Raw genomic sequence first — 20987 nt, 5'->3', positions numbered from 1 at the left:
TAGCTGGTTAGCCGGCTAGGAATATTTTAACCTGCAGTAACCTGCTAACGTTATACGTTTTCTGTTATCCGGGCGGGCAAACAACAGACAGGCTGGCATTGAAGCTAACGTTAGCACCCCTGTGTTTTTAACTATTGTTGCCCACTGCATTAACAGATGTAATGTTTTTGATACACACGGTAGTAACGCCTTCGAATTCGTATCACTGGCAAGCCTTTTAAAGCTAGCCAGCCTAAAATTGGTTGGTCAAACCATGCAGTTCATGTATACGCCGCCATCATGGCTTTGTGTTGGAGTTCAGTTCAGTAAGATTGTGTACTTTTGGCCACCTCCGACATAAACTGTGTTTGTTTTTTTCTGATTTAATTACACTTTTCCTCATATTTGCATTGTTCCTGTTGACGTATTCCATAGTTATCGCCATCAACCAACTGTGTAATATACAAAAGTCACTCGCCTTGAAAATATTGCTAGCCGCCTAGCAAAAGCTAACAATAGCGTCGTTGTGGCTGTGGGTATGGCGCGTCACTGCTACGCGACGTGTTGTTGGCCATATAAGCTATAACTAGCCGGCTAGCAATATATTTACAAGGATTGACTTTTGAATAGTATGCACTGGGTTGAAATTTGTCCACAGGGACACTCTAAATATGCATAGAGGTTTGTTTATGTATTAAAAAGCAAGCATGTCGTAGGTGGCTGAACGTACAGAAACACCGTTCATAACAGTGCGTTGTCCCCCCACTTCCGGAACTACCGTGTATACTAAAATCAAATATCGCAACACTCAACACCCACATCTAAACAATCACTATTGTCTGTCAGTTATGTTGAGATTTCTAAAAGGGCTCTTCTGTTTTTTTGTGTTTTTTATAGGATGGACTTGGAAGAAAGGAGACAGAGAAGGAATCGGTATAGAAGGCATTGGAGAGCTGGACACAAAATGTTCAAGGAACTTAGGGAGTTTCAACGGCCCCTCCACGATGCTGAACACATGCAATCCATAGATGGCACTGCGGAGAGCTATAATAATCATGAAGAGATTGCAAGAGTTGATGTCCCTGACTTGGATGAAGACGCCCTTACAGGCAGCAGAGAGGAGGATGATGAGATGGTGAGAATTGATGTCCCTGGCTTGGATGAAGACGCCCTTCCAGGCAGCAGAGAGGATGACTCGGATCATCTGCGAGAGGATGACTCGGATCATCACCGCGAAGATGACTCAGAACATTCCCAAGAGGATACAGACTCTGATCATTCGGCCTCTCTGCGTGAGGAATTGCGGGACTGGACAAATGCATACCAAGTCAAGCTCAATGCCCTGGATGCATTGCTCAAGATCTTGCAAAAACATGGCCACCAAGAACTGCCTTCCTCCAGCCGTACAGTAATGCAAACACCCAGAGACATTATTGTTGAGAAGAGGTCAGAGATGGAGTACATACATCTTTCACTTGAAAAGCAGTTACGTGATACACTTGAGCAATACCCACATGGAGATTTTGAAAACATCACAGAGGTTGAATTGTCCATTAATGTGGATGGCCTACCACTGTTCAAAAGTTCAGGCCAAAGTATGTGGCCTGTTCTCTGCGCTGTCCAGCTTCAACCTGTCAAGATCTTCCCTATAGTTCTCACTGCTGGGGACAGCAAACCCAAAGACTTGGACTTTTTGAAGGAGGTGGTTGCCGACCTGAATGCTGCGATGAGTAATGGCCTTCTGTTCAGGGGCAAGAGGCTCCAGGTTAAAGTCCGATGCATTGTCTGTGATGCTCCTGCCCGCGCACTTGTAAGGAACACGAAATACTGCACTGGGTATTATGGATGTGACAAGTGTGAGCAGAAGGGTGCTTATGTGACTGGTCGAGTCACATTCCCAAAAGTAGATGGCCTGATTCTGAGGGACAATCACTCCTTTAGAAACAAAACGCAAGAGCTACACCATCGAGGTGACACCCCACTATCCGATTTGCCGATTGACATGGTTGCAGCATTCCCCATTGATTACATGCACCAGAGTTGCCTTGGGGTTATGAAGAAACTGCTCCTCACCTGGACCAGAAAAGGAAAGCGAAGTGTCAGAATGTCTGCCCAGCAATGTGGATTACTTGGCGACAGAATGCGTGAGCTCAAGAACAGCATCCCATCAGACTTTGCAAGGTCGCCTCGATCGATTGAGCATGTGGAGAGATGGAAAGCAACAGAATTCCGCCAGTTCATGCTCTACACTGGAAAACTTGTGCTGAAAGGTCTTCTGGATGATAGACTATACAAACACTTCATGGTGTTCAGTGTCGCTATGGGCATTCTGGCGTGTCCAAAACTCCTGAAAGTCTACAGTACCTACGCCCACGAGCTTCTGAAGTACTTTGTTGCTCAAGCTAGACTCCTCTACGGCGATGACTTCATGGTGTACAATCTGCACAGTTTGGTTCACATTACTGCTGAGGCAGAGAAATATGGCGGACTGGACAACTGCAGTGCATTCCAGTTTGAAAACTACCTTCATGGCGTCAAGCGGCTGGTGCGGTGTGGAAACAATCCCATCAAGCAGGTGGCTAAAAGACTGCAGGAAAGGAATTTCAACATGCATGTCAAACCACACAACGTGAAAAGGTCAAGCCAGGAGAAGGACCGTGCATTCATCACAGAGGATGAACAGTGTGTGGAAGTTGTTGGAATCCCTGCAGACGACGACAACATGGCTCTTTGCCTTGTCTACGCAAATCCTGCCCCTCTCTTCAATCACCCATGCACATCCTTCATGATTCATGCCTTCCGGTTTCAGAAGAGAGATGCAGACAGGAAATTCATACCAAAATCACAGCTGACAAGAAGAGCGATCAAGATTGAGCAGCCACAAGGCACAGTGTTTTTGGGACTTCTGCACAGTTTTTGATAAGACACTGCAAATCCTAACATTTGCACATTTGCCCAACAAGAGACAGTAGATAACAGCTGCCCACAATCAGGAACCAAAATCAATCAATCAATCAATCAAAGCTTTATTTGTATAGCGCATTTCATACCCAGAGGCGACACAATGCGCTTTACAGAGAACAAAATCTGCTCTCCAGACCCAGAACAAACCCAAGAGAAGATGCTCTCTTCTGAGACACTGCCACGCTCAGCCCCCTCATGGTCAGGTAAAGCACACATAGACATACATGCACGCACGCACACACACACTACTGGGAGGTTATGCTGTATTCACTCTCCTCACACTAATCTAACACACAGTCAGTGTCATGCACATGCAACCACCTCTAGATGATGAACAAATGTCACTGATGGCTGATCATTATTACAGATTTGGAATCTTGCCCCTGGAGCCAAGTCCAGAGGACCCCTCGTATCTGCAGAACTACCGTCATAGTAGTTCAGGGATGGAGCACCACCACAACAGGTAACACCTCGCCCCCGCACACACACACAGGGTCCAATTTGGTGAAAATGCATACAAACTGGATTTGTGGAGTTGTGTCTTTCATAAGACTAACTTTGTGTGTCTGTGATGTTTCAGGTACTGAGTTAGAAGGCCTTTGGACAAGCCAGAGCTCCATTCAATCATCCTCTGTCTGCGCATGACAAATATATTTCTCACATACTGCAAGTGCAACGAGCAGTGACATGTTTTGCTATGAGCCTCTAGACAAGCTGCAACTGTGATTCATGTAGTCCCAGTGGAGTGGATTGTGTGGTAGCGAGCTGTCCATTGAGGGGGACGACGCACAATTGTTGGCTCAATGGACAAGATTGCCCACACAACGACCATGAATGTAAATTAAATAATCCTCATTCTCAATCACCTGTTTGAATAGCGAGGGGGCGGGGTGGTCTCATTCATATATGGGTACCTGGGAGAAGGGTTTGTTCTGGGTCTATCTGGGAGACTATAATGGAGATTTGTGATTTCATTCATGTCATTTGAGTGAACAGTGAGGTTAGCCTGTTTGCTCGGTTCTTTTGTGGTACAGTTCTTTTAATGCATTGTTTAATTAGGTAATGTATTGTTTTAATGTAGTACTAAACACTCCCTAGTAGTGACGCAGGCTGTAGAATCTACATGGGGTCTATAAACAGAAAAGCCATCCTCTTGTGTCTTGTTTAATGATGGGGCAGAATGTCTTCTATTGTTTATTGCAGATGTTGACTAATCAGATTTGTGCACAACATTGTAAATAAAGCTTCAGTTGAGGATAGCCTGTAGTATTGTAGTCTTGTACCTGTTCACATAAAAAATGATGGATTTCTGTGGTTGTACACGATTGATTAGATGCCCAATTGTAAATAAAGCTTGGGGTTAACCTTGTGTATTCTCATTGTAATCTCTTGTACCTGTGCACGGCATATCTGCAATAATTAGCTGTGACTATGAAAATGTAAAACTAAAGTCCAGTTGCTCATGAGGGTGTCATTTAAAGTTGCTCTCCCTCCAGCTCTGTTTTAAGCAAGGGGGCATAAACCGTTAGTAGATTAGAAAAGAAACATCAAATTGTGTGCAGGTTGATTAGGCAGTTTGACAGGTCATTCCAATCATTTCACTTGGTCAGAAGTGTGATTGGTTGTTCTGTTTTTATCTGTATTGAGCATTCATGTGTCAAATCTCTTATTTCATTGATTACATTCCGGGTTGATGGCACCTTTAAACACATGATTTCCACCATGGGTCGCAGTGATAGAGAATCCTGCCTACTTTTTTTTTTAATTAATGAAAAAGCATTCAATTTATAACAAACAGGGAAATATACAATCAATAACATTTCTAAGATGCGTTATTAACCTCAACATACAGTACAATATGAAGGATATAAGCGAAAATTTAAAAAAAGAAAAAAAGACAGGAGCAGTTTGGCAAAGAATCCTGCCTACTTCAACTGTGAACCAAGCAAGCAGTGACGTCACGGGATAGCCCGATTGCAATCCTAATGCTAGCCTAATAGGACTTTAATCCAACGTCACTGCAACGTTATTTAATGTTGCAGGGACCCATATTGCCAATGTTTCTGCAACGCTGCAGAAAAGTCTAATTAGACTTAGGAGGGTAAAGTTATTTTCGACCTTAGATGGACGTTGTCACAACATCGCCTGATGGTAACGTTGCAATTTACCTAAGTACAACTTATGTGCAACGTTGCTGCAACCCACTGTGTTAGTAGGGTAGGAGGGTAAAGTTATTTTCGACCATATATGGACGTTGTCACAACATCGCCTGATGGTAACGTTGCGCCTTACCTAAGTACAACTTATGTGCAACGTTGCTGCAACCCACTGTGTTAGTAGCAAACAGCTGTTGGGCATGAGTTGACAGGTAACCAGTGTAGTGATTTTAAGGCTGGTGTGATGTGTGCCCTTCGTCTAGTCTTAGTGAGGACTCGTGCTGCAGCATTCTGTATCATTTGTAGCTTAGAGATTGCTTTCTTTGGTAGGCCTGATAGTAGAGCATTGCAGTAGTCCAGCCTGCTTGTGATGAATGCATGCATTAGTCTTTCGGTGTCAGCCTGAGAGAGAAAGGGTTGCACCTTGGCAATGTTCCTTAAGTGGTAAAAATATGTCTTTGTAATATTCTTGATGTGGTTTTCGAAATTAAGATCTGAGTCAAGTATGACACCTAGGTTTTTAGCCTGGCATTTGGTGTCGATTTCCAGAGTTTTTAAGTGTGCAGATAGTTTCTCTCTTTCAGCTTTTTCTCCAATGATCAGTACTTCTCTTTTGTCCTGGTTTAGTTGGAGGAAATTATGTGACATCCATACATTTATATCTGTAATACACTTGACAAGGCAGTCAATCAAGCTGTAGTTACTGGGTGTTACAGAAATGTAGAGTTGGGTATCATCTGCGTAGCTATGGGAGCTAATGTTGTGCCTCCTGATGACATTGCCAAGGGGCAGCATGTACAGGCGGAAGAGTAGAGGTCCTAGGATCGATCCTTGGGGCACCCCACAGGTCATAGGGATCTTTCCTGAGCTATGGTCACCGAGGGCAACGAAGAAATCAAGACAAAACTTTCCTTTTTAGCAGAGCCTTTCCTGACTTTTAATTAACTAATCTGTTTTTAGGCTTTGTTTTTTATGCTTCTCTGTTCATTTTTTGGTCTTGTTTTTTTCTCTCTAGCACTTTGACATTTGTTTTAAAAGTAAAGTGCATTACAAATAAAAGGTATACTTCTACTACTATTACTACTACAACTAATATTAACAATAATAATAATAATATATTATTATTATTATTATTATTATTATTATTATTATTAGGGGCCAGGCAGCGTAGCTGCCGGAACCCTATTGTATTTGCCTATATTATTATTCTCCATCTTCCACTGAAGTCTAACTTCCCATGGACAAAAAATCACCAAAATTTGCACAAAGCTTCAGTACTATACCCAAAGTCCTCAACCTGCATTGTAGGTCAATAAACCTGAAGGTGGCGCTACAGCAACAGTCTAAAGTTTAAAACTTAAAAAAATCATAGGTGCTATCACTGTAAAACCACCACGTGAATGTAGTCCCAAGTGAGACAAAACTTTCATACACTTTGACCTTGCAGGAATTTTGAAGTCCATCACTCTGATTTCTTCATAAACTGTAAAACCTATCAAACATATCTCCTCCCACATTTTTTGTTCAATTGACACCAAAATTAATATACTGTATCTACAGACTGTCCTTACCAAAGGATCCTCACAGATTTTTGAAATATGAAAAATTGAGCCCACAGCACATCAAAAAATGTCACTGTTAACAGTTTTGTATACAGTTCCTATTAATTCTCGCCAAATCAATGTCTGATCATCCTCATAAAAAGTGACAACATTGACCACATATCCAAGATGTAGTATGATTTTTTTCAGAATTTTATCTCAAAAATTGAATTTTTTAAAATATGTTTAATTCTGTCCTCTGAAACCAACACTTCATACAGAGAAAGCTACGTTACCCACAATCCAACGCAAGCTCCACGAATCGGAGACATCGCTGTTGGCAACCCTACCCAACCCCCGCCGAGGATTACAATGACTAAATCGATTGATTGGCAACTGACTGAGTACACAGCTGCTGAAGTTAATGTTCAATTATGAAAAAAAAGCTAACAAAACCTGTAACCCTCATTTTTCAATCAATTAACACTAAAGTTGCTACACTGGATCTTCAAACTGTCATTCACAAACTCATTGACCAGATTATTGAATTATCAAAATTGATCTTACAATGCATCAAAATGTTTTACAATACACAGTACTGTCAACAGCTTTCTCTTTCCTTTGTTGTATATTATGAGACTCTGATCACTTCAGCCATTCATCCACATTTTGAAGGGCATACCATCATTATATGATGTAACTTTTATTGTTATATCCTTTGCTTCAGTGTGTATACTTTAATCAACAAACATCTTTTCACGTGGGCTTTTACATATACCACACGTTCAGTGGTAACAAGTAGGGAGAGGAGTCGCTGGAGCACTCGGCTATTAGAGCCTTTTATTAAGGTGCAGTATAAGCTTGTCAACGTTTCGATGTCAGTACATCTTCATCAGGTCATGAACACCACAGGTGAGGGTGGCACTATATATAGGGTTTTGTGGTCACCTGACAGGTGAGTGAAAAGGGGCAATAACAGCGATACGCACACAAAACCTAGAATACGCTATGGCACGTAAGTACATGCAAGCGAATCACGGCTCCCCAGCTTTTTTAAAGTTCTGAAGCATTGAAAAAATATCCATACCTCCGAGGGGTGGCGACATCATCAAAAAACTACTATGCAGGGAAGCCGACTGTATCCACAAATTGGAGACACTAGAGCCCCTCGGCCTTAATGAGGAACTCAGCCTGTCCTGTTTCCTATAGCTTCCTATAGAAGTGGCTCTATTTCCCCCTACTATAGGTCTGTGTATTATGATGCGATGTATTCTTTTTCTTTCTGTATTAGATTGTGTACTGTTTATATAATGTATGTATCTTACTAGAACCAATGGGTTTTTATAAACAATGTATGGATCAACAAAGACAACTTTTCAGGAATGTTATGCCAGAAAGATATTTATTGAATATTTCAGACAGCCTGTTTTTTGGTAGAATTCACCCAGGTATTGTGCACTTCCCTTTTCACTCACCGGTCAGGTGACCAGAAAACTCTATAGTGCCACCCTCACCTGTGGTGTTCATGACCTGATGAAGATGTACTGACATCAAAACATTGTCAAGCTTATATTGCACCTTAATAAAAGCCTGCTACAGCTGAAGCGCGGCGAGACTCCTGTATTAACCACACGTTCAGTGTTTTATGAAACAGATTATGACCTCGTATAGACAGGGACCACTGAACTGCAGGCTTATTGCTGGGCCAGGCAACAGTATTTAACATATTGAAGCTACAGGGAACAGAATAATAAACATATTTGTATGTAAAAAAAAAATCGGTATGGGATTTAGAAAGAGTAATTTGGCTCACAATACACTCTGAGAAGTACCTTCTTTCCTAAAAACAGTTTTATCAATAAATTCCACCTTGAGTTCCATGCTCTAGTACTGACTTTTTTTCTCAGTTATGGGATGAGCACTTCTTGGTTAGGAAAACAGTTATTTTTGTATAAGGTAGTGAAAATGGCAGATCAAAAGTCTTATCCTTGGATCAAAGAAGTACCCCTGTCTTGAAAACATACTGTAATGGAAGGTCTTCAGTTAAGGCATGTGAAGTTAAGGCATGTGAAGTTTTTTCCCCCAAAAAATGGTTTTGCATATCCAGGGAGGTTTATAGTATAGGCCATTACTGATTTAATTTTGCTGGTTGTATTACATCATCTGAAAATTGCACTACAGAAATTGAACATTATGGATGGCTGAGCAATGTGATTAATTTGCAAAATACATTTTTTTATCAATGGAAACCACAACACAATAATAACTCACAATTTGTCATTTGGACCTTTTAGTCTTTATTTTCAAAGTAGTAAATCAGGGAAAAAATAGGGTATATAAAAAAGAAAAATTTGTCTACTTTTATACTTACCAAATGATAAATGTACTGGGTTGATATTACTCTACAGGACTTGGTGGATTTCATAGCAAAATCTATATTATAGATGAAATATTATTAAATTACCTTGGATTAATACAGGATCACAGCAATCTTAGCCAATTCAGGTTCACTCAGAAGAATGAGTCAGCTATATGTAAGTTGAAAGAAATTTGCATCATCACTGTGCATCCTGTTCAATCTTAAGGGGATTCAGAGGGAAGTTCACCAAGCTTCAAGTTTCTTTCAGATTACCTCGGATTAACACAGGATCACAACAAATTTAGCCAATTCAGGTGCACTCAGAAAAATGAGTCAGCTATATGTGAGCTAAAGAAATTTGCGTCATCACTGCGCATCCTGATCAATTTTAAGGGGATTCAGAAGGAAGTTCACCAAGCTTTCATCAAATTTCTTTCATCAAATTTCTTTAATCAAGTATGTTTCAAGTCAGTTCAAGTTGGTATGGTTCAGTTTTCAGTCAAGTCCCACTGCCAGATATGAACATGAAAGTTTGAAGTTTACAAACGTTATGGTACAGTACTTGTAGGAAGTGGCATTTGAGTCAGTTCAGTTCAGGCTCATGGTACGCCTACATGTAGGTGGTGGCATTAAAGTCTGTTCATTTCAGGCTCATGGTACGCCTACATGTAACTGGTGGCAAGTCAGTTCAGCTCATGTCCGTTTAGTTGAGATCAACTGTAAAATTATGAATGATAGTTCACAGTTTACAAAGTTAATGGTAGTCCTACATGTAGGGGGTAGTATTCAAGTCAGTTCAGTTCAAGGCAGTATTGTTTTGTTCTCAGTCAAGTCCAACTGTAAAATGGAAGAGAAAGTTCAAATTTGAGACGAATAGAAGATTACTTTTTCTACTAATTACTCAAGAAATGTTAAGGAGATTGCATTGTGAAAACTGTAATATGTTGGCATTACAGCTACATCTACATTCTGCACAGATTTAATATAAATGTGATCAATCAGAGTGCCATCTTCAGTTGTAACATTTAAAACATGTTGCCTGTAACCATATTTACTCATCATATTCAGAACTGATGATGAAATCAAAATATTCTCATTGAAATCTCCCATTATGATTTTACCACCGTTTTCCATCTCCAAATCATTGATAAGAAGTGTCAAATTCCTCTTGAACACACTCACCCGGTATGTGCCTGGTCGGTATAAAAGAGCAACATTCAAATTATTCTCAGGGAACTTGATATGTAAACATTCAATGTTGCACAATGGATAACTCACCTCTGTTTTCACATTTGCTCTGCAGTATGCACCGACACCACCACTGGACTGTTGTTTTAATTGAGAAAACATATCGTTACTATTGTCATAACTGCTAAACCTTGGTCTATGATGTAATACAAACCCAGGGATTTGTAATGGATCAGTGGTTTCATCTGCATGCAACCACGTTTCGGTAAGAAAAACACAATTGGCATCAATTAATCGATCATCTGCAATCAAGTCTTTTATATGTGCTTTCAAACTTTGAATGTTATGTAGAACCATTTTGAAAGACTGATGGAATGGTGCAGGATTGTCTTCCTCTTCAATGAACTGTGACATTTTGCTCATAGCATCTTGAATTTTATCATTGCAATAAATTGCAGATTCTTTAAAATCTTCAATAATAAGTCCTTGGATGGATTTGACTCTGCTTAAAGCAACATAAGCTTGCCCGGGTGCAAATATCTTCTTTAGAGAAACAACTGCATTGTCAACTGTTGAACCTTGCATTTTATGCACAGTACAACTGTAGGCCAAACGAAGGGGAAATTGTCTTCTTTTGCCTCCACGGTTATTGATTTAATCTTCTTCTGGCTTTATCGGGGTTGCATTTTGTGGTATACACGGCCTGTGAAACACCTTTGACCTTTGGTTCTGTCCAATTTTTGGATTATCAAAGACAATGTAAATGGCTTTTGGAAAGCATTCATCAAAATCACTGTCAATGTAAGCAACAGTTCCAAAGGCTCCATTTGTCAAACCATCTGACACGCAGATATTCTTAACCAGCATGACACGAGCACCTATCCCCAGGGAAAGAGATTTATTCAAACAGGTGTTGAATACTTTTGAGTGGTAGCCAATTTTCTCTTCCAATCTTCCGGTTTTAGCATTTCTTTCAAAGTCTTTAGCTTTAATCTCCATTATGTCATTACACGTTTTACTCAGCATTTCTGCATTGTATTTGTCAACCTCTCTATTTGTTGCAAAAATGTGGATGACGTTTTTTTCTTCTCCGGTTTCACGTTGTTTCAACATTTGGACATCAGCTTCCAACAATGGATCACCCTTCTTTTGCTTCCGTATTCTGTTTAATAATTCGGCAAACGATGCATCTTTTTGTCTGACAATCTCTTGAAGTTCGAGAACTGTAAAATTATCTGCCCATAAATCAACCAGATGTGATTGATCGTAAAGTGGCCGATTTCTGCAAGGAGGAAGTTGGTAGAAGTCACCTACAGCAATGATACTTACTTTCCCAAATGGTGAATAATCTCCTGTTTGTTTTATTTGTCTGAGACGGCCATGAATGTAAGACAGAAGTGTATGATCCACCATTGAAATTTCATCAATGATCAGTATTTTTAAGTTACTTAATTTTGTTCTCAGTGTGTTGATTTGCTCTTCACCAAGTGGTTGGTAAGGTAGCTTACTATGAGTATTGATACGAAACGTGTTATGGATTGTTGTAGCCCCAATGTTATAAGCTGCTACACCAGTTGGGGCAGTTAAAAGAACAGTGACATCATCTGGAGTCCCTGTAGTCTGTTGCAAAATCCGTGAGCATTCATATTGTATTGCTTTTATCAGATGACTTTTGCCAGTTCCTGCAGAACCTGTTACGAAAACATAAAAAGGATCCGTATTGTCACCATGGCATTTAGCTACACACCACTGTCTTATTTGGTAGAAAGCTTTTCTTTGCAAGTCATTCAGAGACCGTAAGACATTTAGTGCATCATCTCTTGACATCTCACATCTGTTCTTTTCAACAACTGCTACATCATGATTGATCATCAGATCAGGAATCATCTCAACATTGCCCTCTTCAACCAAGTCTTGCTTTTGCTTTCCTAGGATCTCTTGGCATTCCAAACGGTCGAGTTCAGATTCAGGGCATATCTGTGCCCAGATATCTTCCAACTTACCAAATTGATCAATCATATCTTTAAACTCATCGATTTTCTCAGATTCTTTTTCAAACAGACATCTATTATCATTAACTGTAGACTGGACTGAATAGTTATTTCCATCAATATGTATGGTTCCGAGGTTAAAGTAGTCTTCATATGACTCGAAGGGTAGTGGTTTCAGATCTGAATCATTTCGATGCGGTAAGAAAAGCTGTAAAATACTTTGATGATACTTTTCAGGGTCTTTAGTTGGAGACAATCTTGCATATCTGACAACAGCTGGTTGAGTTACAGTTCTTCTTCTGACATAGCCAAAGTTCTTCAATTTTGCAATGTTGACATCATGTTCCACTTTGGATGGATTTACTTCAGATTTTGACAACACCCTGTATTCTGAAGCAAAACTTGCAAGACACATGTTTTCAAAGTTTTCAGTGTTTGGTCTATTTCGATATCTGTCTGACAAGCTGACCATCCACAATTCTTTGTCAGTAATGGTTCCCTCTTGGGTCTGTTGTTGCAAAACATGCAATGGTTTACTCATTTTCACTGGATTTTCTCCTGTTGGGATGAACTGTACTTTTCGTGAGCATTTTCTAAGCAGCATGCCAGTCAATCTGTACACAGCTTCTTGCGCACATACTTCTCTACTGTGGAGATAAACTGCACCAAGTTCTTTCAAAGCTCGTCTTGCATTGTGATTTTCTTGATTTCTTGCCTCCTTTTGAGTTCGCTCCAGTAGCAATCCCATTTCTCTCTCAGCCTTTGAAATGTATGAAATTATATATACGACACAAGAATAAGCATCAACAACAAATTGGATATCCATGTTTGCATTCCAGGCCCTTAGGAGATTTTTATTGTATTGGTTTATCCACAGAGCATCTGGTTCTCTTTTGTGAACAATGCTCGTTTTGCCGCTGCGGGTGGCATGAGCATTTTCCAAATCTCTTTGAGATATTCCAATTTTGTCAAATAACTCTTCAGTTGTAAAGGATTCAACATCATCGATGGACAAAGCTAGTTTGAGTTTTGTCAATATTTCCATAGCTTGTTTTTCTGGCATTCTTACTTTATTCATATTTGAAGCATCACTGGAGTTATTTTTGTCATTTGCCTTATTTTGCAGATAAATGTTTGGCAAGAGGGCTCACGTGGGAAATTAAAGCGACATGTTGTACCTTTTTTTCTACATGTTTTTGAATGCCTTTTACTGTGTTTTTGAACACTTGTAACTTTTTCTTCCAGGTCTGAATCATTTGATGGCCTTTTGCAGGTGATATACTGATCGACAAACTGTACAACATCCTTGTCCTCATCCTTGCCAATCTGTGGAGCATGTTCTACCCAAAACAGGCAATGAGCATGAGGAGATCCTCTTTGTTGAAACTCAATTACGATAAAAGTAGTCCTTTATCTTACCAATCGGGTTTGCATCAGAAAAGATAACTTTGTTTAAAAATGTTTGAAAACGATGATCAAACATTCTTGCTGCAGTTACTGGATTTCTTTTCAATAAATCATTCTTTTCCAACCAGTCCATTTCGTCAACATTCTTATTTATGCCTTCTTGTGTCATAATGGTTTCCAGGATTTCCGTCCATCTCATTTCAGCACAAGAAAAAGAACAGAACCAAGTCGGTATGCCCAGTTGTCTTAGCATCGCATATAAATGTTTTTGTACTGATTGCCAGAAAGGAGGAGTTCCACGGATAGGCCGTAAAAATTTGTATCCTTCATCAAATTTTAATATCTCTTGAAGAGATTCTTTATTTGTCAGCATGTCTGCAGTTACATTCCTAATGCTGTTAGAGGATCCCTTCCTCAAAGCAATTGAAACATTTGATAGAATTTGTTCAAGTTCAGAAATGTATTGAGAATAGAATATATAGTCTGTATTTTCAGCAAATCTTCCATCAGCGTTGAAGATGAAATCCTCTACTTCATTGTCATCCTGTACTCTTGAGTCATCTTTTTCATTCAAGTTATTGTTTTGCAATATATCTTCAGTTGGCTCAACCTCACCAAATTCTTCTTCCACTTCAATTTTCTCAAGAGGGTTTATCCATTGGTCATTGACTTTTATATCTGAATACCACTTATTGTTTTTAATCAAATAGTCTAAGGCAATTTTAACATGTTCTGTTCTTACAAACTGATATTGGTAGTGCCCTTTGTATGATAATTTTATTTTAAGCTTTACCTTAATAATCAAATTACTTTGTTCTTCTCTGGGGAGAATGCTTATGACATCATTGATGTTAGATGGTACACAAACCACAGGTCCATGAACGCCATTTTGTCCTCCTTTGGGCAAAGGAACAAGTTTCATAAAGGGGATATTCAAAGCTACCAAGTGTTCCTCAAGAGAATTCAAGCACTTTAACTCTAATGGAATTGGTTCTAGATGAAGACCATTTACAGTACTTCCTTCAGGCATTTTAGCATTCTGTAGTTTTCCATGGCATGTATGACAGATCCAAAGTTTGTCTCTCTCCCTTCTGCAAAGGTAGCATTCAACACCACATTCTTCATTTATATGCAAGTATGTAGTTGTGATACATCTGGAGGCTAATGCAGCAATTTCACTCGTCTTTCCATACGATTCCACTTTGCACTGAACAACTTGGTTTCGGAACAACAGTCTGTGACAAACGCAACATACATAGGAAAGATTGTTTTCTACTGTGTTGTAGAAGGTTTGAATAGCCTTATTCACATTCTTATTGTTTTCAGCTTTCTTTAAATATTGAGATTTGCTGTATTCCTTAACAGACTGCCTATGATCAATATTTGAAGCATACCTTTGCTTACTATATTCCTTAACAGACTGCTTATGATCAATATTTGAAGCATACTTTTGCTTACTTATTTCAATCTTCTCTTTGCAGTATCCAGGATCAGTACTGTACAAGTCTCTCTTTTTTTCCAAGTATTTTCTCCCGGTGGTCAGGATTAGCACTGTACTCTCTCATTTTTCCAAGTTTCTGCTCCCGGTGGTAAGGGTTAGCTCTGTACATTTTTCTCATTTTTTTCCTCATATGCAGGGTCATTTTCATGTTTCCTTTTGATTCTCTCAGATTTGGTTACATTATCAGTGTACCACGATCGGGTTTTTCGCTGTAAACCATCAGTTTCTTCACAAATTCTTGGACAAATTGCTGAATTGTGTTTGTGCTGTACAGCATCCCCCAAACTGAGTGAAAATGTGTTATGCTCCAGTCTGTAGATGCCAGGTAGTTCGGTCACAAGCATGAATCCATTTTTAGACTTTATCTTTCCGTTTTGTCGTAAATTATAGTAGAGGGTGTTTCCATTCTTTAAAACAGTGTTAATGTCTTCAGTGCCCCATGTGAGTATGCTTTTTGTGGTGCTCTTCACAACTGCATTGAAACTGTTGGCAACACATTGAATACCAGCGTATATACCAAATCTCCCATCAGCCTGGTGGTATGAACCTTGTACAGGAAGCCTATCCATAGTACATAATGTTGCAGGGATTTGACCAACATTATTTCCAGATCCATCAATAGCAGCAGAGGATGAACCAATGTTACCTTTGACGACATCGGCGTAAGTCTTTTCAGAACTGGTTTTACCTTGGGCGGCAGGTTTTGAACACTCTGTGTCATTCAGAGCACTTGAGGTGTTAGGACAAACTTTTTTAGCTGTCTTGGCAACACACAACTTTTTCATAATCTCACTCTTTTTACTTTTAAGGGGCATCTGAAAACAGAAAAGTAAAAATTAGAAATCAGCTTATTCACAAAGAATTACTGTATACACCTTTCATTAATTTTAGGATTTTCTTCTGTCATTGCAGACTTCATATTTACAATACGTAGTACTTAACTTCTTGATCTTCCATTACATAAATACCACAACATTGCATTTAATCAGTATAACCCACAAAAGCATTATTAACTAATGGGAAACACAACCCATTTAACAGAAAGTTAAGTGTAACATACCTTGTACTAGTATCTTGAAATGTTCTATCTAAAGGGGAGGAAATGAAAAATAATTAGCTTACAAATGTAAAACACAAACTTATAGTACAGCAATATTGTGAGGTAAATTATGTAAGAATTATATATTTGCGTGGTTATGAATCCGCTGGAGAAAAGAATGCCCGAGTTGCTCAGCTCTTGCGCCGCTGCCACCGCTACCACAGACCTGGACAAGCGGCTAGAAATGGACTAATGGTTATGCATACCTCACATAGGCTACTAAATTTCAAAGTAACATACCATATTTAATATAGCATATTTGAGTACTAATATCTTCCTTAACTACTTTGACATAAGCATAAAACAGAGCAAACTATTACATATTGTACAGCAGCACAAAGCAATTTATCTACATCTTGTAGAGTGCTTAAATATGAGGGGTTTTTGCATCTACCAAGGGCATGTCTTGGGTTTAGACAAATGTTATAACTGAAAATTGCATATTATGCAAGCTTCAGATAGAAGGGATGGTATTTTGTAATGAATAAACCTGAGTTTCAGATAAGTTTCAGATTACCTTTTATGAAAAGTGCACAATGGGCCCACTGGGACCTGTGAGTGTTGATCCAGCCCCTCTCTAAAAAGAAAATCAACTGATTCATTAACATTCCTCACAATCACAACCAAACACAGATTTTAAGCTGCTCAAAGTGAAAAAGCAAATCAGGAGAGTAGTGTTTTGAAATTTTAAGAGTTAAACTCTTCTATTAGCAGGTAATATGAATTTACTCCTACATTTTAAAGAATAATTATTTCATTAGCAAGCACATATACAATTCAACATCTTTAAAGGAATAGTTAAAAAATTCAGTCATTATCCACTCACTTTCTTATAGATAAAAGGTCTGGTTTATGTTTTCCGGTTTGGCCGACAGGTCAAGCAGTCTATAACTGGCTGTTTGTCTGTGTGTCTGTTTGTCCATGGAAACAGCCCTAGAAATGGATCATGTCATCAAAGGGGTCAGCGATGGCATATGATGTTAGTGATGACAGCGCACACTATATCAGAGGAGAGAGAAAACCAGGCCAGGTCCAGCATGGCTGGCTTGTTTCTGTTCAGGATTGGTATGAGCAGTCCTTGAGCAGTCCTTACCTGCCAACAGCAAGGTCTGATCCGTTCAGTTCAGAATACAATTTTGTTTTCAAATTTTTCCTTTTTTGATCTTTCTCTTTTTATTTCTTCTGTCTTATCACTGCTCTCTATAAGTCAGCCGACCTCAGGAGTGATTCGGTGCAGGTAATTTGTCTTGCAGGTGATTTGAATTGAAGTGAATTGTAGGTGGGGTGACTCCACCCCTAATTGATGATCACAAAGACATTTCAATTGGTCCAATTAACTTACTACAGGAATTGATGTCAACTGAGTGTTGATGAGTTTTATAGGCTACCGAGTTATATGACTGTCTTGAGTTATGCAGACTGACTGGAGACCATCCCTTACAGTATAAGTTTTCAAGACAGGGATACATCTTTGATCTGCCATTTTCACTACCTTATACAAAAGAACAGTTTTCTAACCAAGAGGTGCTCATCCTATAGCCTAACTGAGAAAAAGGGGAAAACATGCCATCTCCACACAAAAAGGCCCTGCCCTAGCTGGGAATTGAACCCAGGACCTTTTTGCTGTGAGGCAACAGTGCAAAGACTCCTATGTCTATCTATTCAAAGGTAACATGCTATGTCAAGTTAAAATCTTCATGGATGTACATTGTACTGTTATAGTCTCATTGTAACTTACATTGCATACAATTATGCCATGTTAGTTAGCAGAACGCGAGCTAGCTAAGACATCCAAGTTCCCAAATCCAAAGTATGTATTGGAAACGTTAGCTAGCAGTTAACCATTTAGTAGCTGCTAGCTAACAAAGTATAAGAGACTATAACAGTACAATGTCCATGAAGATTGTAACTTGGCATAGCTAACAATTACCTTTGAACAGACTTTGGTGATGGTGTTGACATTGAGCTGATTAAGTTTGCTGCACAGTTTAGGCTAATCCACTCTTTGCATCAGACGATTTGTTTTCGGTTTTGGGAGCGGAATAAATCAACGCTGTCCACACGATCAGGATATCGAGTGCCACTGTTAAAGTTCCCCCATACATCTTGTATCACCCAGTGGTTAAAATGTGGTAATTTTTAATAAAGATAGCTGCACTGATGTTTAAATAGCTACTAGCCTTAGCGAAAGGGGCCGTGGCTTAGGAAGGGTGAATTGAACATAATAGGCTATGTACATCTGGTTTGGTAGCTGCCTCTAATACAGCTCATGAGTCAAAGGTAGCCTACCAACGGTTTATATGGCATAGTGGTCTAGGTTCCTATTTCACAGGCAGAAGGTTCAAGCCCCCCATGGGGATGAGGTTTTGACCTGATCTGATCTATTACATCTTTGGCACGACACATCTGTGTTAAGTTAAAAAAAGCCAGGTACTAGATAGTGGGCGAGATTTGCAATAGCCTACCTGCGACCGCGTATTCAACAAGCAAATTGAATTGTGTTCTGTTGTAGCAATTCTTCTGAGACACTAGATGGTGCTAATGAGCTCAATATCGCCTATTGCACATTTAAAGATGGCTGTACAATGAGATTAATTAGCAAAATGCTCTCTCAACAGAAACCACAACTCAACAATGTGTCATTTGGACTTAAATAAAATAAACAAAATAGCCCATTTGAAAACACCACTTGGGTCAACCTTTATATTTACAAAATGATAAATATATAGGGTTGATAGCCTATTACTGGACTTGGTGGATTTCTTTGCAAAATATATATTATAGGTGAAATTAGATTACCTTGGATTAATTCAGGATCACATTCTTAGCCAATTCAGGTGCACTCAACTATGTGAGCTGAAAGAAATTTGCATCATCCCTGTGCATCCTGATTAATAGACCTTTTTTCCCCAACAGCTATGTTGAGATGTCATAGGCGTTTCGACCCTCTAGTGGGATAAGTTACATAACAATAAAAACCAGGATAAGGTGTCAAAAGATGTTGAGCAGGTGAGGTGCAAATAACAGACCAGACCAGGAACCAAAGCTGTAACTCGTTGGTATATTGTAAAAAAATTATAATGGTACAAAGTTACAATGCAATTGATGAATGATACAGTTACAATACACTGCCACAATGCTGGGTTACAATACATTGCCACAATGCTGGGTATGTATCAGTACATAAAATAACATGACCAAGGGGGGACTCCAGATGATCAAAAACCTGAATCTAGAAACAACACACTAAATATCAAAAGAATCTAAGAATGTACAAATGGCTAACTAACTTCTCTAACCAAATATAGCGGGCCAGCCAAGGCCAACCAAAACTTAAGAAAGCAACCATCCCTAAACTGGAGTATTAGACAGCGAACACTCCTACGTGAACACTATATGTAGAGGCCTCTGTTTTACCTGACCCCATGGCCATACTCTAAAACATCAGTTATCAAAACATACAAACCCATAGACACCATGGCAGTGGCTGGAAAGAGAGAGACAAACAGAAAGTCCACTGCTTAGACTGGCATTGGGCTAACGATGATTGGCAGCAGCTGCAGTCGTGAGTGGATCTTGATTGACAGCCGGCCGGCACTGCAACAGGATGGAACTTGAAACAGACTGGTGGATGCTTGAATGGGGGAAGAACAGAGAGAGAGGGAACAGAGAGACACCCCCAACACCATACAACACCCACTTCAAATATATGTGGCATGTAACATCAGGGTAAACACAGGTGTCATTAATAACAGTAATTATAGTCCTGTTCCATTTAGGATTAGTTGAGCCAAGGCTCTGATATTGTGCATGCTGCTTCACTGGAATGGCAGTGACACAAATAAAATGGGATCATTATTAATTTGATCAATTACATCTGTGTTTTGCCCTACTATGACACTTCAACATGGCTTCTGGAAAACGGCTCTATTAATCAATTAGGGGAGTAAGTCTAATAGAAACAAGCAGTTTTTAAACAAAAAGCATTATACATGCAAAAACATTTATACATGCACAGAACCCATGAACATGTTTTAGAAATAGTGCATGTATGCACAATATGTAGCCTACATAAAACTGAAGAGCTATCTATCTAAAGAGCTATCTATCTAAACTGAAGAGAATTCAACCTCATAACTACATACACATGGAATCACATGGGCAATGCTGATATCACACACTGACTGTGCACTGATCAATCAGCTATTTGCTGATGGTTTACACCTGGTTCATACAGAGAAGTATTTAAAGTCCTGGGCTGTGTTCGGAATCGCTCCCTCACTCCCTATATAGGGTTCACTATGTAGTGAACTACCTAGGGTATGGTTTAAGGAGTATTCGGACACTACACCGAACGTCACAAAAATGCGTCGGTCATTCGTGTGATGCAGGCGGATGCACCCTCGTGTAAACAAACAAGTCTAACAGGGAGCATTCACGCTGCAGGTTGAGATGTACTCAATCAGGTAGTATCGGATTTGCTTTTGTGTGTTCATTTTGAATGTTAAATCCCAAATAAAGTGTTGAAATTTAAATTCTAATCATGTGCATGTGTGGTTTTTCTACTTTGGTCCTGTCTGTTAATTGCAAGATGTAACGTTGGCTATAGCCGCGCTACCTAGCTAGCTATGAAGCGCACGATCAAGTAACCCATGTTTACAAACATTACATGTTTACGATTTAGCTCCGCAAGCTAGAGTTCCTTCAGTTTATACACGAAAGTTGCCGCCGCCATCCTCCGTTCACAGCCCTCTTCGCGAGACAACTCAACTGCATTGCATTGTGGTATACCGGAGAAAATG

Source organism: Borostomias antarcticus, assembly GCF_949987555.1.
Source record: "Borostomias antarcticus genome assembly, chromosome: 7".
NCBI classification, from domain to species: domain Eukaryota; kingdom Metazoa; phylum Chordata; class Actinopteri; order Stomiiformes; family Stomiidae; genus Borostomias; species Borostomias antarcticus.
This window is presented reverse-complemented; position numbering follows the sequence as displayed.